General features: G+C 45.3%; 1 long non-coding RNA gene across 1 annotated transcript; it reads left to right on the top strand.

Moving 5' to 3' along the window:
- The first annotated feature begins 1,124 nt into the window (after positions 1-1,124).
- LOC141171585 (uncharacterized) lies at positions 1,125-2,510 on the top strand. The gene is made up of 6 exons (XR_012252349.1): positions 1,125-1,247; positions 1,344-1,745; positions 1,818-1,975; positions 2,051-2,184; positions 2,259-2,349; positions 2,435-2,510. It is a non-coding gene; the product is annotated as an uncharacterized lncRNA (long non-coding RNA).
- The last annotated feature ends 10,596 nt before the right edge of the window (positions 2,511-13,106 follow it).

Here is a 13,106-nt window from a genome sequence, read left to right as displayed (position 1 = left end):
ACAAGTCCGCGGCAGCTGGACAAAAGTGGGTCACTGGTGAGGCAGGCCAGAGAAAGGACAAAAGGGGGTCCTGAGCCATACTCCTGAATTGCCTAGGAGTTGACCGAGCCCCACACCTGGTGGACGCAGCACGGCTTGGGCGGTCACTACGTGTACAGAAGTGACCCGGAGTACCTGAACTGTGAGTAAAAGAAATTGGACTGCAGTACGTTGTCTGTGTGCTTTTTCGCTCCTCCGGCACTACCGGTACTGGGACTCTCACCACCATCACTCCCACCATCCACTACACTGCCCTGGGGCCGCACTCTTCCCGTGGGGAGTCACACCATCCTAGCTGCATCCATCATCGGCCCCAGCGGTCTGCCCTGCAGCGGCGGTTCCTAATAACCGCAATCCACGGGTGGCGTAGTCGGACATTATCTGAAACATCTAAACGACTGCCACTGGTCTCACCACCCTGAGCCGCGGGACCGGGCCGCCACTACTACTCCCAGCGTCTCCCTATTGCCCGGTTCCGCGTGCCCCACGGCCCAGGGGGCGAGTCAGATACAACGCAGAGTTTCTAAAAAACACCAAAGATAAAATAGCCACAATACCAAGACAAAATCTCCTAACCGAGACAAACACCAATATATCAGGACAAACCAATTACAACATGACCACACCCATTATTACACCCTATTCCACTAACACCCATATCTTCAGGAAAATTGTAGAAAAACACAAAGGATCCACCCAAAGAATTCAAGTGGTAGGCATAGAAATAGTCCATAAGCATTGGAGACAAGGTGACTTTATTAAAAACATGTCAAAAAAAGAAAGTGAATGGATCTTTAAATTAAACACGTTAAGACCACGGGGACTTAACAATGAAATAGAACTATTTGCCTTTAATGACTGACAGCTGCCATGATGTCAGCACCCTTAGGTATATAAAGGACACTATCTACTGGGCCAGACTATCCCTGATGAAGACAGCCGTAGCTGTCGAAACGCGTTGGAATATCGCTGACCCAGCTGAGAAGGCGCCCACAGGCCTCCGTACTGAGTGCACGCCGCTTACCACGTGACAGCGCGTCACTCTGCCCCTCTCGCGCGCTTTCAAGCGAAAGCGCGCCCTTCTCCTCCTCCCTCCCTCTCCCTCTCTGCCTACCCGGAAGCACGCGAGCTGCGGCAGTCACCGGCCGGGACTCCGCTCTCGCTCCGGGCTCCATCACCTCCTGACATCACCACGGGACTGCAGACTCGTAAGTACCCTCGGGCCTCGGCCCCCACCGCCTCCTACAACACGTAAACTGCCAGGAATAGACACACCTAAACCTGCACCGTTCTATCCTTGGCAGACTCACAGACAACGCGGTCTGTCCTATACCCACCTTGCAATCATAGCCTCCTGCTACACCACAGCATCGTGATACCATTATCTGACTACCCAGCCAGAGCCCCCTGCTATATTCACATTGCAGCCAGAGCCTCCTGCTGCACCAGAGCATCCTATGGCAGGACATATCACTGCCTGACCGACTGACTACCCAGTCAGAGCCTCCTGCTACACCCACCTTGCAGCCAGAGCCTCCTGCTGCACCAGAGCATCCTATTACAGGACAATTGCCGCCTGACTAACCAACTACTCAGCCAGAGCCTCCTGCTGCACCCTCCTTGCGGCCGGAACACCTGCTGCACCTGTCTTCTTGTGCCACCCGTCCACTTGTGCCACCAATAAATGAAATAAGGCAAATAACAAGGTAAATAAACACAGAAACTGCGGACCAATCTAACAATACGACAGACCCTAACCCTCCCTAATTTCTAAGCAGGACATAGGGTACACCATAGGCGCAACACCGCCAGTACCGCCAGAAGCATCCTGCTGCACCTCTCTTACAGAGACAGGGACAAGCCAGAGCCTCCTGCTGCATCTCTTAAAAGGACAACTATAACTATTACACCTAAAACAGAACAGGTCTACCTCAGGGTAAGTCTAAACCCTACCGTATCACCCCAGAACCGAGTACCTACAACATTAAACCTATTTTCTCTACGTCCCTAGGACCTCGACCATATTTTAAAAAAATTATCCCGGACCAGTCCACCTCAATAGCTGGCTCCCTGTAGATCACGGTCCAAGAAACACATCCACACGTCGTTGTTCTTGTTGCCTGCTGATTGTCATACCAATAGCAGGTAAAGTACAACTTTCACTAGTAATCTTTGGTCAATCACTCTTAAGTTCTAACGAATTTTGTCCTGCACCTCAGGTATCTACCATCATCTCCTACTGACACTATATAGCCCACCGCCAAAAGGCCTTCTCAGTTGCTACAAGGAGAAACATATCGATCATAACAGGTAACCCAGATAAAACCAACTTACCAAAGAATCGATACCTAAAGTACCGTATTACTATACCCTAATAAGGTTCCTCTCCCACCAGGTCCACCCTTCTGCCTCCCAAGTATCGACTACCTCAAGACCCGATGGAAACCCGTTCTATCAATTAATCCATAACCATATTTATTTAATTATCTATTTATTCATTTTACGAATTCTTTATATTGTACTATTTTAAGCATTTTAGGAAAAAATTTTTAAGCACTTGTATCAATAAAGAACATTTTAGCTATTTATTCTCCCGATTTCGTTCATTCACTACCGTTAGCGCGAATTTTAAACCATAGGTTAATTTATTTAGTATATCTACTACGGACACTCAGTGGTTCCCTGTCCAAAAAAATCGCTGCCATTGATAGTGAGTAGCCTAATAGCGCCTCTCACACCTACAATAATTTACATAATAGGTGCAGAAATGGTGCGGAAATTCTGGAACATCAAAAATTTACCAAAAGGTCAAATCCAGCTCTCCAAAATTCACAGATATTTCCTGACAGTCTGGTCAGTGCTCTGATTCTCCACTTTAGGCCATGGCTCCACTATCAGTATTTGGTCAGTATTCGGTCAGTATTGTTTCTCAGGAGTGGGAGCCAAAACCAGGAGTGGGTGATAAATGCAGAATTGGTGACTTGTTTCTATTATACCTTTTCTCTGATTGTTCCTCACCTGGTTTTGGCTCCCACTCCTAAGAAAAAATACTGACGAAATACTGATAGTGGGGCCGTTGCCTAATCCACTATCTTCCACGTCAAACCAAAGACATAGAAGCAGGATTCATCACTTGCATCTATGTCAAGAGGGTCAGAAGGTTTACTTATCTTTGTCAAGAATAAAAAATTTGTGTACATCAACGTAGGGAGGGATTCTTTACTGTATGAGCAGTGAAACAATTTTGGTAAACTCACTAAGGCCTCATTCACACATCAATATTTTGTATCAGTGCTGAATGCCAAAACCAGGAACGGAACATACAGAGAAAAACTATAATTAAAAGTTTTACGCCTGTTCTGTGTTTTGGAGACACTCCTGGCATACAAATACTGATGAAATACTGATCAAGAATACTGATGTGTGAATAAAGCCTAACAGAGGTTCGGTTACAGGAGATAAGTTGGGAAGAAATTTTTTCCTAAGGGCTCCTTCAGACGTCTGTGATCCTTATATATTTCTATACCCAGTCCTTTTTCTGCCCTTATTCACACACTGAGGTCAATTCTGACACATGGTAAGTTTTTTAATATTAGACAGTGTAGGACCGTCCCGGATAGGGTCACCGTGCCATGGTGCGATGGCTTTTATGCTATTTTTGATCAAAAACTGTGTTTCTAAGAACCCTATGTTATTTAAATGCACTTTTGCTTTGTACTTATTTAGTTACAGCAGGGTTTATGTTAATTTTGTTTCTTGCAGGTTTTGTATATTTCTATGGGGCTATCACTCTCAGGGTCGGGAGACGCGCAGCCAGTCCGCGCATTGAGATCCGAGATCAGAGCAATGATCACAGACGTCTGAAGAAGCTCTTACTCTTTAAATTAAAGAAAGACTGGAACACAATTGGTATAAAGATGGACATTCATTGTAAGTGAGCAAGAGTCTTTGAAACATACAGAATGGCTTCTATGTTAAGCTGTCTAGTGAGACAGGTCGATGTAAAACTGTTGTAAAATTTTTGTGCAACACATTGTACTAAAATTTTATGACTTCAGCCGTTTTAACGCCAGCTCCACCACTTTTTGAAAAGTGGATGGAATTTAGCGGGAGGATCGTGTTCGAGCACAGCTTGACAAATTCATTATCCTTTATGTCACAAAAATGTGGGCAATTTTTGCAGAGGTAAACTCCAGTACGGGTTGTGGAAAAAATGCTGCCAAGTAAGAATGCTTTCTAAGGCTCTGTGCCCACTATGCGTTTTTCAAGCGTTTCTGCGCAGAATTTCCGCAGTGAAAACGCTTAAAAAATGCTTGGTAATACGTGTCCCATGGTCCCCAATGATAATAAGCATGTGCTGTGCACATGCTGCGGAAATTTCCTCTGGGGATTATCATTGTGGAAAAATCCGCAGCATGTCCATTAATTTTGCAGACACGCAGCGTAATTGGCGCCATTGACTTGCATTGAACCGCATAATATCCATATGACTACATGTGCACATGTGGATATTAAGTGACTCATTGTGCGGATGGTACCCAGGTCTGGAGAAGAGGAGACTCTCCTCCAGACCCGGGTACCATGGTACCTGTTAAAAAAAGAATTTAAAATAAAAAATAAACATTATACTTACCTTCCGATGTCCCCCGGTCTCCTGTACGATGCGTCCGGTCTCTTGTACGGCTTGCGATGGTCTAAAAGGACCTGCAGTGACGTCTTTTAGTCATGTGACAGGTCATGCGACCGCCGCCGTCAGCCGTCGCGTGACCTGTCACATGACTAAATGATGTCACCGCAGGTCCTTTCAGACCATCGCGAGCCGTACAAGAGACCGGACGCACTGGAGAAAAGACCGGGGGCCATCAAAAGGTGAGTATAATGTTAATTTTTTATTTTTTACCATTTTTATTTTTTTTTTTAACTATTTACTTGGTCACACTATATAAATCCATGCCGGTTGCATGGATTTATATAGTGTGACCAAGTTGTCAAGCACTTTTCCAAGTGATGCTAAAATCGCTTGGAAAAGCGCTTGATAACCCGCATGCGAAAATGCATGTGAAGAACGTTTGACAAACGCTTCTACCTGGCAGAAAAACGCATGTAAAATCCGCATGTGTTTTTCCTGCCAGGGAGATGTGGAAAAAATCTGCAGCATTTCTGCATCGTGGGCACTTAGCCTAAAATAGAATTGTTAATAGTTTATTTTTATTATTAAACAAAATGCAAAGTGAATGAACAAAGAAGAGATCTAAATCACATCAATATTTGGTGTGACCGCCCTTTCCCTTCAAAACAGCATCAATACTTCTAGATACACTTGCATGAAGTCAGGTGTATGAGTAACCAATTATACCAAATAGGTGATAATGGTCATCATTTTCATATGTATGTAGAAACAATCATTAACTGAAACAGAAACCGCTGTGTATGAGGCTTAAAACTTGGTGAGGGACAGCCAAATTCTCCTATAAAGGTGAGGTTGTGGAAGACTCTTTCATTTCACAGGTCATGTACAATAGCAAGACTGAGCACAGCAACAAAGCTCAAGGTGGTTATACTGCATCCAGGAGGTCTGTCACAGGCAAAGATTTCTAAGCATAATGGGGTTTCAAGATGTGAAGTTCAAGTTCTTTTGAAGAAGAACCAACAGGTGGGCAACGTTGAAGACCATCTATGCAGAGGTCGGTGAAGGAAATTTCGTGCAGCAAATGAAAGATACATCATGCTTACTTTCCTTGAAAATTTGAAGATGTCCAGCAGTGCCATCAACTCAGAATTGGCAGCAACAAATGGGATCCAGCTACACCCATCAGAGAAGTCTGGCCAGAAATGGTCTTAAAGGAGGAATTGTGGTAAAAAATGGAATATCATCGACATGGAAATGAGTCCAAGAGACTCAACTCTACATGAAAACATGGGAACTGGGGTGCAGAAAAATGGCTGTAGCAGCTGTGTACTGATGAGTCAAAATGTGAAATATTTAGCTGTAACAGAAGGTAGTTTATCATCGAAGGGCTGGAGAGTAGAAGAATAATGAGTATCTACAGGAGCAATGAAGCATGTTGCAAGTATGTAGCTGCATTTTAGCAAACGGAGTTGGCAATTTGGTCAGGATTATGCTGAGAAATACAAGCAGATATTTGTATCCATCATGCAAAACCATCAGGGAGGCGTCGGATTGACTCCAAATTTATTCAGCAGATGGACAATGACCCCAAACATCCAACCAATGTCATTAAGAACTACCTCTAGCGTAAAGAACAAGGAGTCACGGAAGTGATGATATGGTCCAACAAGAGAACAGAGTCCTGACCTGATGACATGAAGAAATAAATAACGAAAATGGCCAGAACATCCTAACTAATGTCAACAGGAGCCAACTAAAAAAATCAAACTATAAAAAAAGGTCAAAGTTGCCTCCTAAATTGCTAATAGTGATTGCTCTAAGACATTGAAACTGCATTGCTGCTATAGAAACATAAAGCGCTACAAAATTAAATATTTTTTTTTAAAAAATCTGCAATATTATTATGAAAAATGACAGTAAAGAAAGGTACTTAGCGCATAGATTGGCCAATATATGGGTGCCCAACAGACAGCGTCAAGGTGCCCTTCACTGTTGGGTTCCTGCCCTGCCTTGTCATCTCTCCTGGGCTGAAAGCCTATAATTTAGGGGTCAGGAGCGAACCAGCTAACTACTTAAAATCACCTGAGGCTGATGGGGGAGGGAGTGCACATGCCAAAAAGAGAATTAGAAACAAATAGTGAAAATGGCCAGCACATCCTAACTAATGTGAACAGGAGCCAACTAAAAAAAGGTCAAATTGGCCAATCTATGCGCTAAGTACCTTCCTTTACTTTGATTTTTGGATGGAAATAAAGTGCTAGAGAGTTCTGAAGTGGCAGCAATGAGTCCGGATCTAAATCCCATTGATCACCTGTGGAGAGATCTTAAAATTGCTGTTGGGAGAAGACGTCTTCACATATGAGAGACCTGGAGAGGTTTGCAAAAGAAGAGTCCAAGATCCCAGCTGAGAGGTAAGAAGCTTGTTGATGGTTATAGGATGTGATTGATTGCAGTTATTTATTCCAAATATTAAGCTGCGGGTGCCAACAATTTTGTCAGGGACATTTTTTGTTTTTTTGTGTGAAATTATGTTTAACTTGTCTTTTTTTATTAGTTTTTTTTGTGTTGTTCCGATATACACATTTATTTCCTTAGTGTGTAACAAAATATGTGTCATTATAATAATTTTCTGGAAGAAATAATTAATTTTCTTGTACAATTTCAAGGGTGCCAACTCTTCCGTCTATGACTGTATATATACTGTATACCATTATATTTGAATATGTACATCTATACCCATATGTATAAAGCCGAGTTTTACATGTTAATTAAAACTGCCCATTAATTCCTTGCATCCGGCACCTGGTTGTTCTAGCTGGGGGTCACATCTTTCCCACATGGTCACACATTATTGAAGAAGTCTGGCTTTTGTCTAGCTATTCATGTGCACACAGCTCTATTTGCACTCAAGTTTAACCCTTTTATGCAAACACCAGCATTGCCAACTTTTATAGTAGCTGGGTTTCCAAGGTATAAAGCTCATGTCTGGTTTATAGGTTCTTAACATAAAAAAATGAAATGTAGAAACAACAGAAATGCACTTTTCTCCATTGATGTTAAAAGAGATTGTCTCATGAAGACAACTGTAGCACCCTGAGGATTCGGCTGCTACAGGGGTATTGCACCTCAACCCAGAGGTGTGATATTCCACTCCCGGATAAGGATGGAGAGTGGATCTGAGCTCGGTAGGCTGCATGCACTACATACATCCCATTTCCGAGGAACAGGCCGACGGTACTCCCACTTAGAAATGTGCAGGTACGACCGAGTCTGTTCCTGGCTGGAGTGGGAGGGGGGTGGTACATCCCATGTAGTGTAGGGGCAGATAGGGGGAGCAGCCTGGGTAAAGATAGGAGCTCATTGGGTGCTGGTCACCTGAGCTCACACATAGAGGGTGTATATAAGGTGGGCACCAACTAGAATCAGGGTCAGACGCAGAGAGTCAGTTGCAGAGGACAAGTCAGGAGCAGAGGAGAGAAGAAAGACCAAGACCCAGAGTGAGAGAGGAGAAAAGAGAAAGACCCAGAGCACAGAAGAGAAGGGACCCAAGAACCCAAATCAGAGCACCGGGTGAGGAGTCAGCATCAGGGTACCGGAACCCAAGCTGGTGGGGGCAGAAAACAATCCCCAGCCAGAGACCGGAGACCGTGGGCAGTGTCTGCCACGGTCACCCACCACATTCACCCCGAAGGCACACCACATGAAGGGTCAGGGAACCCAGGGCCAAGGGTGTCCCAACAGAAGGCCCGAGGGAGCTGGACCTAGGTGGATCACTGGTGGGGACGGCTGAAGAAAGGACAGAGGGAGAGCTCAGGGCCACGCTCCGGACTTGTTTGGGGGTTGGCTGGATCCAGGACCTGGTGGATGCAGCACGGCTCGGGTGGTCACTAGCAGCTGGAGTGACCAGTACAACATCTGCAGTAAGTAAACACCCTTAACTGCACAACCCGACTCTGTCTTCACTGCCGTCTGCACTACACCACCACAACCCCCATCCTCTGCGCCTGTCCCCTCTGAGGCTATACCCCTCCCGTTGGGGGTTATCCCACCAAGCTGCGCACCCACCATCAGCCTCAGCGGACCCTGCTGCAGCGGCGGCCACAGTGACCGCATCACAACGGGTGGCGTAGTCGACACAAAAGAACTTTAGTAACATCTGTAGAACTGCCACATCACACTGAGCTTGACGCCCTGGGCACGGGACCGGGTCACAGCCGCTCGGAGACTACAACCCCCCATCTGATCCGGTGCCGGGTATTCCCCTCAAAAAGGAATATGTCCCAGGGGGCGCGTCACAACCACTTTATAAAAGAAAAAGGCCATGGTGGCTTCTATAACCCTCGGCAATCAGCTGTTATTTCCTTTCTTTGTCAGCAGCCATCGGAGATTTACATGGAGGCCATTCACAAGTGAGGGAATTGCTTTTTCAGAATGATTTTCCATTTTTGCTCCTAGAATGGTTCCAAATAAAGATGGCCCCATGGAACCATCCTAGGAGCGAAAACGGAAAATGACCCTGTTATCTCTGAGCACATTGTAATATTTATTGCTGATGTTACTTTGCATTTATTATCATTTCCTCAATTTTCCTGGTTTTGTGATTTGGTTTGTGAAGCACATTAAAACCAATGTGTTTCACTTGTAGAAGCTGCGCAACAGAAATGCAAAACTGCAGCAATTTGTGCTCAAATTGTTTATAAAATTTGGAAAATGCTGCGAAGCTGAGAAATGTAGGTAAAACTGCAGTTCTCAGCTGTGCAGTGATTTCCAAATTGTCTTGATTTTGGTGCACATTTGCTTGTAAACTTCACTTGCAAAAAATAGCTGAGTACCAAAATAAAAGTAAAAACTTTTATATTCACTTTCCCTGGCGATATCCTGGAAACAGAAACCAGGATCTCTACTGGTCTCTATGCCTGCAGCCTCCGGTCATGTGGCAAAATGTCATTGCAGGAGCCGGCTGTACAGAGACCAGAAGAGGACCAACGAGTAGGGATGAGCGAACCATTAGAAGTACGAGTTCTGGTACCTGACCTGAACTTTATTCTAAAGTTTAGTTTGGGTACCAGAACTGAACCTGAAATTGAACCCAAATGAAAACAATGGGGACTTGGACTTTTGAGCTGGAAAATCTTCTCTAACTTACCTCGGAACTCTGAACATTGCAATGGCCTTCCCCCAGAACTCCAAACATTGCAACAAACTTCCCCCGGCACTCCGAACATTGCAACGGACTTCCACCGTCACTCCAAACATTGCAACAGACTTCCCCCGGCACTCCGAACATTGCAACGGACTTCCCCTGGCACTCCGAACATTGCAACGGACTTCCCCCGGCACTCCGAACATTGCAACGTACTTCCCCCGGCACTCCGAACATTGCAACGGACTCCCCCCGGCACTCCGAACATTGCAACTGTGGCGCCCAGCTGCGCTTGGTACCACAGATCCTCGAAGTGTGCATTGATGGAATCCTCCACAAGAGGCCCCCATAAACATTCACAAATCACCACCTTCCACCTCAGACCAGCAGAGGGAGCCCGTTAGGGATATAAACAGGGAAGGTGGAGCTAGGCAGTTCAGTTCCTCTGGAGAGTTCAGCAAGTAGAGGTCTGAATACAGAGTCGAGCTCAGTTCAGTTGTAGCTCAGAATAGGGAGTTTAGGGTGTGCCGGCGCCATAAGATCGGTGAAGTGCGGCTAGCTGCCGTTAGTGTGTATAGCCTAGTGAGGGCCCGAGCGTGGCCGAAGGCGAGTGGAAAGTGAGTAGCAGAAGGGGGCAGAGGAGTTTACCCAGCTCACCCCGAAACTTATACCGGACACCGGGTCCGAGCTTACCAGGATCTCTATGACCCAGTAAGGCATAACCGGAATCCCTGGAGAACTACAAGTCCCAGGTTCACCAGAGAACTGATACGTTACAGAGCCAGGAGACACATAGGCCCCGTAAACTGGGAGCGTGGACTCCAAGAATAGGCCCTACCACAAGGTCAGCCGGTGCAGGACAGAGATAAAGTTAGGCCTAGCTTCAGGCAGGTCAGAAACTTACTACGCAGAGGCAAGAAACAGGAGGCCCTACACCCGCTCATTGGGGAGGATCCTGATATGCACCCTTCACCCTGCAGTGCTCTGGGATGTGCCTGATTTTCCACCAGTAAAAGGTACTGAAGTGACTACCGTGTCCGTCCCCGTTCTTGCTCTGACCCGGCTGGGTCTCGCCTGTCCTGCATCCCACTCTCCGTACGCTGCCCTGAGGCCTAGCTCCACCTGTGGGGAGCTATACCATTGAGCTGCCTTATGACCGGCCTCAGTGGACTGCCGCAGCGCTGGTGATTCTCACCAGAAACCACAGGTGGCGTCACGGACTTTCATAGAGTTAACAAATAATCCTCTTTTTAAAGCTGACCCCAGGGTACGGGCCCGGGAGCCGACCACCGCAACATCCCCAAGGCCAGGCAAAGGCCCGGGTACCAAGTCATCCCCATCCCCCTGGGCTAGTCACAACGGACTTCCCCTAGAACTCTGAACATTGCAAAGGACTTCCCCCAGAACTCCGAACATTGCAACGGACTCCCCCCGGCACTCCGAACATTGCATCTGACTTCCCCCGGAACTCCGAACATTGCAACTGACTTCCCCCAGAACTCTGAACATTGCATCTGACTTCCCCCGGAACTCTGAACATTGCATCTGACTTCCCCCGGAACTCTGAACATTGCATCTGACTTCCCCCGGAACTCTGAACATTGCATCTGACTTCCCCCAGAACTCCGAACATTGCAACAGACTTCTGGGGAAAGTCCATGTTTGGCGCTTTGCACCGGACACTAACTGTCTGGTACGAACGTCGAACTTTTATGTTTGGGTTCGCTCAACTCTACCAACAAGCCATGGAAATCTTAGGGGAGGTGGCATTTACCTGTTTTCTGGACAAAAAACTACACAGCAATTCCGCCATCACAAAAATCACTGATGTCTGAATGAGGCCTTATCTTAGCATATCTGTGAAGAATGAGCCTGTATGACTGAAAGCAGCCGGCTCCCATTAGGAATAAATTGCATTTTCTCCCAATAGCTGCACTTTCAGTAAGGCAGCTGGACAACATTGCATTGCAATGTTCGAGGATATAACTGGTTTCCTTTAACTATATACCTATTTTTTGGTCTTTTTTTGTATTTGTATATGTGTTTTTATTCAGTAAACTAATTCCATCCTATACTCAAAGTGGGCTATCTTGAGTGCCGGAGGGAAACATTTGCTTATTGCATCTTTTGGCTAAAATAAGAAAAAGCAATTTTGCAAAATTAATGTGAACACTGTTATTCTCTGGGTACGTGTGGATGGATTACTGGAAGATTCTTTGTAATGTTTCACATGCTTCTATGAAATGACGTAATCTGCTGCCAGTTTGGCTGTTCTAAAGTTCTAGCGAGGAGCCATTCATGTGCTATTTCCAGCCAATGAGAAGAAATAGAGAGCCATGAGAAAGTCTTCTCCAACTTGCAGTGTCCATGTGCTTTACAATACAAGGACCCTCAAATAAAGCCTGGGAGTTCATGGAGCATAGAAATAATAGCAGCCTGACAACGTTATTAGCACCAGACTGTGGACGTTCCAGCTTCCTCCGCTTTCCCACAGTTTCCCCCCTTGCAGCAATTGATGACATCTTTTCTGGACACAATAGAAGTGTGTCTTACTACTAGTACTCACATTAGTGCTGCTCTTTGAGATGAATGAATGGAGGGGAAATCTTACCCTACAAAGACCATCTGGCTATCTGTTCTCATGCGCTAATAAACCTTTCGGCTTCTCTTTCCCAGGGATTGGCAAATTGACAGGCGGCCCCCCGTGGGTGTTTTCAGTTTACCTGTTGCTTAAAGCAATGACTGTCAAATGAAATTATTTTAATGTAATTTTACGTGAACAATTGGATATTTTGTACCAGTTCCTACAATTAGGAAACAAGCAGTCTGTTTATTATGGTTCTACTTAAATTAGGGCAGAATAATCTATACTGTGTGATACTCTCAATAATCTGTGTGTAAACAGGATTATATATATTCGTCGTTTAGAATTGCAATGTATCTGTAAAAATCAGAAGATAGACTGTGACTTTTTTTTTTGCGCATCCATAGGCTTGAATGGAGAAGAATTATTCCAGCATCCGGATCTTCATTAAAATTTCTAAATTTTATTCAGTTGGGGCTGTGACATTGTGCCATTTTTATCTTATATCCAATTTAATACATTTTTGCAATTTTAATGAAGATCCGGATGCTGGAATAATTCTTCTTCTTACTGAATTCTGTTGCCCTGCTGGTTCCGGGCCGCGGATCTCCATGTGGGTGAGCTGACTCTTTTCCTTAGGCTGTGTTCACACATTGCGTTTTTTGAGGCTTTTATTTATGCAAATTTTCAGCTGCGTTTTACAATACCAG

The sequence above is a fragment of the Phyllobates terribilis genome, unplaced genomic scaffold, assembly GCF_046119375.1.
Source record: "Phyllobates terribilis strain yellow unplaced genomic scaffold, ASM4611937v1 Scaffold_12__6_contigs__length_324123572, whole genome shotgun sequence".
Classification (NCBI taxonomy): domain Eukaryota; kingdom Metazoa; phylum Chordata; class Amphibia; order Anura; family Dendrobatidae; genus Phyllobates; species Phyllobates terribilis.
Note: the sequence above shows the minus strand (reverse complement) of the source record. Positions and strands in the feature narration are given on the sequence as shown.